Consider the following 6,000-nt stretch of genomic DNA (forward strand, 5'->3'; position numbering starts at 1 on the left):
CACTCACACGCAATCAGGTGCGCCGTGCAGAGCTTGGCTGTCCGGAAACCTGGCGTGAGGACTCCCTCCCGCTGGAGGCCTCGAGGGCCGCGGTGCCTGGCAGGGCCCCGTATCCCATCCAGCTCCGCAGAGGCAACGGTCGGGGAGGATGAAAGCAGCCTCCAAGGGAGGATCACACCCCAGGGGCCGGACCCTCCCCACCGGCGCACCAGCAGGGCCAGGGCCAGGGAGACAGCAGGGCGAGGGCACGGCGACGGGGACCAACTGGCTGTGCCCTTGAAGGGGCCTGAGCAAGGCTTGGGGAGGCCCCTCAGGGTGGGGGTGGGAGCTCCTGGCTTGGGATGGCTCTGACGCCTGCTTCCCATCAGACATTTAGGACAGGGGAGGCCCTCCAACACCACCCACACTTTCCACCCAGCGGTCACCAAGGGCAGTCATCTGTATCTTTTCCCTTAATCTTTTTTCCCCTCTATTTTTCTTTTACAAAATTGGGATTCTATACATTCTTGTATCTTTTCTTCACTTCTTATAACCTGGGCAATTCCCAAAGTTATCAAGTATTCATCAAGAGCATCATTTAGGACTTCCTTCGTGTTTCAGTGGTTGAGAATCCCCCTGCCGGGCTTCCCCGGTGGCACAGTGGTTGAGAGTCCGCCTGCCGATGCAGGGGACATAGGTTCGTGCCCCGGTCTGGGATGATCCCACATGCCGTGGAGTGGCTGGGCCCGTGAGCTATGGCCGCTGAGCCTGCGCGTCCGGAGCCTGTGCTCCGCAGCGGGAGAGGCCACAACAGTGAGAGGCCCGCGTACCGCAAAAAAAAACAAAAAGAAAGAAAAAAGGAAAGAATCCACCTGCCAGTGTAGGGAATACGGTTTCGAGCCCTGGTCCAGGAAGATCCCATGTGCCGCAGAGCAACGAAGCCCGCGAGCCACAACTACTGAGGCTGCGCTCTAGAGCCCTAGAGCCCGTGCTCCGCAACAAGAGGAGCCACCGCAATGAGAAGCCCGCGCACCGCAACGAAGAGTAGCCCCCACTCTCCGCAACTAGAGAAAGCCCGTGCACAGCAACGAAGACCCAACGCGGCCAAAAATAAAAATATATAAATATATTTGTATATTAAAAAAGGCATCATTTACATTTTTCACATCGTTCAAAAGTTTCTAACTTCTACTTTCCAGAGAATGTGGGCTCCCTGGAGATTTGTGGGGTCCTGTGTGTTCCCAGAATGTGGGAAATGAAAGAGGTGTACGAAGAAAATCAAGATCTCCCAAATGCCGCCATCTGGAGACAACTGTTCTTAATGGTGTTTCTGGCCCACTTTTCCTGTACCCATGTTGCTGGTGTTCAGGTGAGGGGGTCACCAAGGAAGCACAGAGACTTTTTCCATCTTCGAGCTTCACACGAGGGTGAGGCAGGCAGCCCTGGTGGCTGGAGCGGCTTGCAATGTCACTGAGGGTCCCCCGTGCTCTGCCAACCTCAGCTCATGACTCTTGTCCTCGTGTTTGCAAGGAGGCTGCCCCTGCAGCCATCACGTCATCACCTCAGTGTTATAGGAGGAAGCCAGCAGGAGGGACAGAGCCTCTGTTCCCCTTTGAAATGTCTGGTTTGACCTCATTGGCCAGGTTGGCACACGGCCACCTCTGGCTACAAGGCAGCAAATCAGGGTATCGGGGTCTGCCAGAGAAAAAGAAGAGGAATACAGCCACTGTGGACCCCACCCCAGGGTGTCCCTTTACGTAAAGGGTCAGAAAAGTGACTGTAGCAAGCGCTGGCGAGGATGCGGGGTGGCGGGGAGGGAAGGTGGCACCGCCCTGGAGAAGAGCTGCGGGTTTCCAATCCGTGACTTGTCATTAAATTCCACACAAGCCGGCCACCCCCCGCTAGACATTCACCCCAAAGCACGCATCATCAGTGAGGGCAATGTCACCCCAAGGAGATGAGAACCCAAGTACTTAGAGTGATTTATTCACAGTTGCCTACACCAGGAAACCACCCTGATGCCCTTCAGTCAACACAGGGGTGGATCGTGGCCCAGCCACGGGGAGGAGGGAAGTGCATCCAGTGAGAGAGGCCCCAGACCAAGGCCACTGGCCGCAGGACCCCCTGAGGGACATGCTGGAGGGGGCAGGTTGCAGATGGGGGGGGTGGCGGGGCCTCTAAGGGGCAGCACAAGGGAGGCATCTGGGGGACGGGGGCGTCCTGCCCGATGGCAGCGCCGCAGGCACAGCTGTTTGCACTTGTGACTTTGACCGTGAGCAACACCCAGATGCACACGGAGACCAAGTGCAGCTCCCAGGGATAAGCCCCAGCCCCCGTGCACACACATGCACACGGATACGCACACACGTGTGCACACACTGGCACACACGCACACACGTGTCAGGAACGAAAAGAAAGCAGCTCAAGTGTGGAAGGCGAACCGGCCGCGGTCACGCTTCTCTCCCTGGACGATGTGCACCTTTCGTCTGTAGTGGCGCACTCTTGGATTTCAGAAAAGATCCCCACCCGTGTAATCAAGTGGTAAAGGAAAGCTTTCCTTTTGTTTGGAAAACAAGGAGTGGGGAGGGAGGAGGAGGGCAGAGGGAAGGAGAGGAGCCCCATGCAGCGGCCTCGGGTCCCTCTGCCGCTGCTTTTCTCAGCCACGCTATCACCCCCGTCAGGACGGCCCTGTGCATCCCTGGCTCTGGCGTCCTGCTGCATCGTGCCTTATTCTAGGCCAGTCCTGGAATCCCTCTACCCTGCTGGGCATTCGGACCCGATTCTCTCCAGCACAGGCTCCACCACTTGCTGCTCTTACTGTGTTGTGATTTTGCAGTTTTAACTGAAGACTCGACCCTTCCCTGCCTCTGCTGGCCTCTGACTCCTGCTGCCCTGCCCCTCGTCGCTGGAGTGTTCATCTCTTGACCCCGCGAGCTCAAACTCACGTTAATTTCCTTTGGAGTTCAAAAGCAGTTGCTCAAACTTTCCTTTAGTTTGTCTTTCCTTCTGTGCGTTGCGTGAGTGTGTGTGTGTGTGTGATTAATCAATACTTTATTAGCTGAGGAACTTTCGAGCAAGCAGCAGGAAACTTGTATTTTGTTCAATGTCCTATTTCTCAGTCCTATAAATCTATTAAACAATACTTTTAGAGATATTTAAACACAATATCGAACACTTAAACACCAAATTAAATACTGAACAATTTTTCCAAATATTTAGAAATCGGTCACAAAGGTATTTTATCGAATTCTCCTAAGCCGCTGATTGAAATCACATCTCTAACAAAGGTTTCTCCGTTTCTTTTACTCCTTAAGGAGCGAACAAAACTCACAAATCACAGCAATAACACGATGCGCAGCAAATGGTTTAGAGACGCCGGTGCCGTGGGTTTCACCGTCTCTTCGTTATCTGGATCAGAGAGAGACAGAGAGAAGAGGAGAGGGAGGGAGAGAAGAGGAGAGTGAGGGAGAGAAGAGGGAGACAGGGATGGGGGGACGCATCAGGGCCTGGTCTGCAGGCTTAGCCCCAGCTGTGGGAGATGCTGCAGCCAGAGCTGGACGGGAAGGATGGGCAGAGGGGAGGGCGTGGAGGGCGAGGTGAGGCCAGGCCGGGCCCCACGAGGATGGACTAGCCACTCTCACGTGTTTCTCTCTACCTCCAGCCTGGACGATGCAGACAGCCGGCCTGAGAAGCTGGCACAATCTGTCATAGAGGTTACAGGCACACCTGGCCCGAGGGAGGCTGAGCGGGCCCGGGAGGTGGCGTGGCCAGTGGGGACACTGCCCCCAACAAGGCGAATGCTACGCGTGTGACCCCAGGTCGACCGTCCGAGTTGAAATATCGGTGTGGCTGTTCCTCCCCTTCTGGTCTCCAGATCTCGTGCAGAACTGTCTCTGCTGATCCCCTCAACCGCGAACACACAGCAGAGGGGCTTCTCACAAAAGGGGCCCAGTTAGCCGCCCCGCGCCCATCATCTCGGCCCCCGTGCGCCTGCATGCCTTGCTTACAGCCGCCCTTTGAGCCAAATTCCTAAAGGAAGACAGGCACAAACTCACCTCCCACCCAACGCGGCGCCCCCATCGCCACTGTCCCCGCCCCCAGAAGAGGGGACCGGACCTCCCGTCACTTCAGGGTGGGCTGCCCGGTCCTGCAGACCATGGGAATAAGGCCGGCCATTCTCGTCGCATCCTACTCGACCACGGATGAGCAAGGAGGAGAAAACAAAAGCGTGCGGTGGATAAACACGCAGGCACATTTCCATCAGAAGGAGGAGGAGGGGCGGCTGTCACAGCCGTCACTCCTGGTTGCAGCCGCGGCGCTGGTACCGACAACGACCCTCCTCCATGAACCCGTCCACGCTCCCTGGGGCCCCGAGCAGGTGCTGGGGGTTCGTGGCCTGGTGGGTGACCCAAACCTTTGCTTCTAACGGGTCTGAGCCTCATCCCTCAGGCCCGTGGGCATCGCTGTGGCTGTCCACCGGCCTGGAGGATGAAGAGGACCTGGGTTCTCTGGCTCCTCACCCTGCATAGTCGGTCCCTGCCACCCCAGCTTTGGGCCTGAAGAGTCCCAAGTGGCCAGGCCACAGCCTCCACCAACGGCCCCAGGAAGCCTCACTGCGTGCCCGCGAGGAAGCTCTCTTCCCCTCGGGACTGAGCCCTCTAGAACCGAGAGTCCCAGGACAGGAAGCACAGATTCTGCGGGGCATCAGGAGAGGTAATAGGGAGAGGGGCCACCCCCTTCGCACCCCTTGATTCCAGATCCAGCAATCCTGGAGCAAGAGCACCACTGGTTGCGGAGCCCAGACCGTGTCCCGGGAGACATCGCCCCCGCCCTGGCCCGCACGGGGTTGCCACCTAGCCGGCACAGTAACTGAGTCTTCCAAAGGCCGTCAAGCACACCTCGTAGACTGCCCAAAGCATGCAGCCCTGACAACACCAGATGGGGCTGGGGATGCGGAATGACAGGAGCTCTCGTTCACGCCAGTGGGAATTCAGAATGGTGCAGCCTCTTTGGAAGATGGTTTGATTATTTCTTACAAAACTAAGCATCCGCTTACCATACGCTCCAGGAGCACACTCCCTGGTACCTACCCAAAGGAGCTAAAACCCATGTCCACACAAAAGCCTGCACAGGGATGTTTACAGCAGCTGTATTCATAGTTGCCAAAACTTGGAAGCAACCAAGATGTCCTTCAGCAGGTGACGGATAAATAAACGGTGTCCCACACAGACAATGGAATGTGATTCAGCACTAAGTGAAATCAGCTATCAAACCACGAAAAGACACAGAGGAACCTGAAATGCATTTAACTAAGTGAAAGAAGCCAATCAGAAAAGGCCTCATGATGCCACCTCTATGACACTCTGGAAAAGGCAGAACTATGGAGACAGTAAGAGGATCGGTAGCTGCCAGGGGGCAAAGGGGCAGAGGGTTGGGTAGGCAGAGCACGGGATTTTTAGGGCAGTGAAAGCACCCCGTATGCTATTCAACATGCATGTCCTATACGTATTCTGTGAAACTCACACCTCGGTGTGCGCTTGAGTGATGGTAGGCGCTACTGTACTTTAATTGCAGGGTCTGCATGTCCACCGCTATTGTATAGGAACATGACTGGTATTAGGATGTTGTTATGTTCTCCGACCTCGCTGAACTCACTGGCTTTTGTGTAGGTTCTGTAGGAGTTTCTCCCTAGGTCACCGTGCTGCCTAGGGAGAAAGTAGACAGTTCCACTTCTGGTCTTCCCACCTGCATGCTCTTCTTTCTCTTGCCCTGTCACGCCGAGCAGACCCTCCAGCACAAGGCTGAATAGAAGTGGCGACAGTGGGTATCTTTCCTTTTTCCTCATCGAGAGGGAAAACATTCCGTCTTTTGCCATTTAAGTATGATGTGAAGTGTGGTAATTTCATGTACGCCCTTTATCAGGTTGAGGAACTTGCCCTCCATGCTTGGTTTGCCGAATTTTTATCGGGAATGGATGTTAGATTTGCCAGCCACTTTTTTTTTTTTGCATTTTTGAGGTAA

Source organism: Mesoplodon mirus, assembly GCF_964341445.2.
Source record: "Mesoplodon mirus genome assembly, chromosome: 6".
NCBI lineage: Eukaryota > Metazoa > Chordata > Mammalia > Artiodactyla > Ziphiidae > Mesoplodon > Mesoplodon mirus.